Below are 3,874 nucleotides of genomic sequence, written 5' to 3' on the forward strand. Positions count from 1 at the left end.
GTTAATGTCATAACCCATTATTTAGTCACAGGATATAAAAGGGGGAGTATGAAATAGATAGTAGGATGGATTTCACCAAAAGACAAAAAAAAAATTATATCTTCTTACAGGGAAAGGGTTGGTGTGTTTTATTCCTCTTTTTGGAATAAAGTTAACATGTTGCTGGCTGTATATGGGATAGTTGTATCATGTTAGGTAGAAGGATAACTTGGTATTGTCATTGTTTCAAGATTAAATATGGTTTAAAGAGATGCATATGAGTGCCAATTTTACACATAACAAAGCCACAAATACTTCTAGACCTGTAAGCCTTCAAAATATAGGCCAGGCTGATAAGACTGGGATTATAATATGAGTGCCTCAAATTTTTACTCAAATTTTCTAATCATCTCTTAATTCTCACATGAATAGATCAGAATGAGAGCTTACTCTCCATGGTGAAGCCCAACATAAAAATAATAATAATCTAAATTAATTCCCAAAATATCTACCTTATCCAACTCTGTGTTTTTCCTCCTAATCATCATTATAGATCGTTAAGCATTTCAGATCGCCTACTCACTTTCTGACGTAAAGAATTCAGTACTAAATGTATTCTTCAAAATATAATTTGACCATTAATAAAGAATTCACAGCCCAGCCAGTGTTGCTTAGTGGTTGAGCATCATTGAGAAAGTCACAGTTGGATTCCCTGTTAGGGCCCATGCCCTGGTTCCAGGCTTGATCCCTAGTATGGGGTGCGCAGGAGGCAGCCAATCGATCCTCTCTCATCATTGATGTTTCTCTTTCCCCCTCTTCCTTCCTCTCTGAAATTAATAAAATAATTTTTAAAGAAAAAATTCACACTTACTACCTGTCCCCTCATTAATGAAGACTAGTATTTCATGTTTTTGGCTTTCACTTCACACTGCTATTTCAAACTCAGCTTCTCGTGGACTAACAGCCCAACTTTCCCTAAAACCCACTTAATTAGGTACCCATATACTTACCGATCTCTTTCTTTATTAGTTTCCATCTTTCTCTGTAAATCTCCATAGGGTAAATTTCTTCATCGTCTGATTCATGTCTCTCTTCCTCCCTTAAGCAACTGTTCTAATAATTTCCCATTCTGTTTTGTGGCTCTCAAGTGACATTTTTCCTCTGTCTTCTCAGAAAGTTTTCCTCATGGACTGACCAAATATCACCCTCTGGCTTAAGGGATGGGGAAATAAGCTGACAGCGCCAAGGATGCCCTAGTTTCTAACCTAGTTCCTGGGTACCTCAACCCCCAACAGGACTCACCTGAAATTTTCTCCCAGAGACTTATAGGCCGAACAAGCATGTAAATGAAATGGAAGGACAGGACAGGCCCACACTGACTCACATGTTGGCTACTGTTGAGGAAGTGCTCATCACTCTTCCTTCTCTGACCCTGGACACCGCCATTTACTGGTAGAATGGCATAGAAGATATTGTCCTTATACAGTCAGCATCGTTTGCACTAATTATCCGAGTGACAGAGCATCACTAGGAGTACAAGTATACAGTACATGTAACTCTGTAAAGTTCTTGCAATCTGTGCTCAGATTTCGAACTCCATCAGCACATATCAGAACAGTTTAGTAACTGAACTTCTTTAACCTCTATTATTTGGTTCTTTGAATCATGCATATAGTTTCTCTGCCTCTAAACATATATTACAATATATGAGCTCCATCCCAAAATAGCAATGAGAGCTTAGGCAATAAGAAATTTCATTAATTGCCTACCCGGTGTGGCTCAGTGGTTAAGTGTTGACCTGTGAACCAGGAGATCACAGTTCAATTCCTGGTCAGGTCACATGCCGGGTTTGCAGGCTCCATCCCCAGTAGGGGCGTGCAAGAGGCAGCCAATGCCTGTTCCCTCTCATCACTAATGTTTTTTTAAAAATATATTTTATTGATTTTTTACAGAGAGGAAGGGAGAGGGATAGAGAGCTAGAAACATCGATGAGAGAGAAACATTGACCAGCTGCCTCTTGCACACCCCTACTGGAGATGTACCTGCAACCAATGTACATGCCCTTGACCGGAATCGAACCCAGGACCCTTCAGTCAGCAGACCGACACTCTATCCACTGAGCCAAACCGGTTTCGGCATCACTAATGTATTTCTTTTCCTCTCTGAGATCTATTTAAAAGATTTTTAAAAGAGAACAAGAATTTCCATTATCACCACCTGATTAAAAGGTTAAATTTCTACCAGCTTAATCATCAATGAGTTCAGAGTTGAAAGAACATCTGTTTTGGGATTTCTGCTATTTTGTTTTTGTTTGTTTTTGTGTGTGTGTGTGTGTGTGTGTGTGTGTGTGTGTGTGTGTTTTGTTTTTTCAATTTTGAAGAACGCAGTTTATTAACTGACCAGATTACAAAAATAGCCATGGTAGATACCTTAGTTCATCCTTCTAATAAGCCTGTTGGTCTGGTCTTCCCTGTTGCCAGCATCTCCACCTTCTGCAAAATGGGTGGTCTTCTTCTTCATGCCACCCCGAGGAGAAGATAGCTTGAAGGGCCACAGGGAGTTGTTCACTTCTTTGAAGTGCTTTCCAACAGTGTAGATCTCATGGATAAGATCTTCCATGAGATGATGCCATATTTACCAAGAGATCGAGCAATCAATGCGTTATCTGTCAGGGCAATTCTTTTTTTGTTGATTTTGCCATAATCATGCTTGTAGATCAATTCATTTACTGACTTCAGATTTGGGTACCCCCCAAGCAATGTAAGGCTCCACAATCCTCAGCATGTTCATGGAGGCCTTGTTGAGCTTGACAAAGGTGCCGCTGAAGATCTGGCAAAGGCGGAGAAGCTGCGCACCTTTCGGACCTTTGGGCTCACACCATTGATACCTCTGATCCTAATGACAAATGCCAACTTGGGTTCGGCAGGTACGTAGAAGTTGCCAGCTTTTCTTGCCATCCTAGCCATCCGAATCTCCGTCCTGTACATCTGCCTGTATTCCTTGTGATAGTGCTTCGCTTTCTCATAGACGAGCTTCCTTCTTGCCTTTCCAAGCATCTTCTGGGCAAACTTCTTTCTCAGGCTCTTGATCTTCAGCTCTGCAAAATTCCTTTGCTTTTTCTTGAGGATTTCTGGCACAGCAGGAATCTTCTTGTTCTCTTCTGCACCCTCCATGGTTCCAGCCGGAAAAGAGCGGATTTCTGCTATTTTGGATCACTCAAGGCACTGTTTTCTTAGCTCCTTCCCTACTTAGTAAAATATGAATTTGGCTCTAGCACTGGTGTTCTTACAGTAACCTTTTCCTAAATGTTTCCTTGGCAGCAATGATAGGGATTATAATGAGGACACATTGGCCCGACATAAGCAATCATGAAGGAAGTGGAGCATTACCTGTGAGAAATAAAGCATTTGTAAGCCTACCCCTGAGAACCTAAGATGTCAGCTGGGGCAAATTAAGGGCATTACATATATGTCATCGGGGATGCCAACCCAGAGGACATCCCGATTCTCTGCTGGAAACCATTTCTTAAAATGCCAATTAGGCTGCGCTGTGTGCAATGAGATAAGCGTTCCCAAAGGCCTTTGTTTGGGGTTGGTTTGCAGGGATCAGGGGAATCAGATATTTTGAAGAGCGTGTCTTTAAAGATAACATGAGCGTATTATCTCCCAGGGCCAATTAACTGTGTAGACAGAAACAATCCCTTGTGTCTTCTGGCTTATTTTCTATCTTGAAATCCACATTTCTCTAGCCTCTTTTCATCCAAACCTTTTGAGAATACAGCATGAGGAAGATCTAGTCTAGAATGCCCTTCTGAGGGTTTTCCCATGTGCCATATCCATAAAAAAGAAGTCAAAGAATGGAGGCAGGCACTTACTACTACCGTGTTTCCCCAAAA

The 3,874-nt window shown here is 41.1% G+C and overlaps 1 pseudogene across 1 annotated transcript; it reads right to left on the bottom strand.

Moving 5' to 3' along the window:
* Positions 1–2,365: 2,365 nt before the first annotated feature.
* On the bottom strand, positions 2,366–3,161 carry LOC311621428 (large ribosomal subunit protein uL30-like; annotated as a pseudogene). The gene has a single exon. The product of its transcript is annotated as a large ribosomal subunit protein uL30-like (transcript).
* Between the last annotated feature and the right edge of the window lie 713 nt (positions 3,162–3,874).

The sequence above is a fragment of the Pipistrellus hanaki genome (genome assembly GCF_964339955.1).
Source record: "Pipistrellus hanaki genome assembly, chromosome: 4".
Lineage (NCBI taxonomy): Eukaryota > Metazoa > Chordata > Mammalia > Chiroptera > Vespertilionidae > Pipistrellus > Pipistrellus hanaki.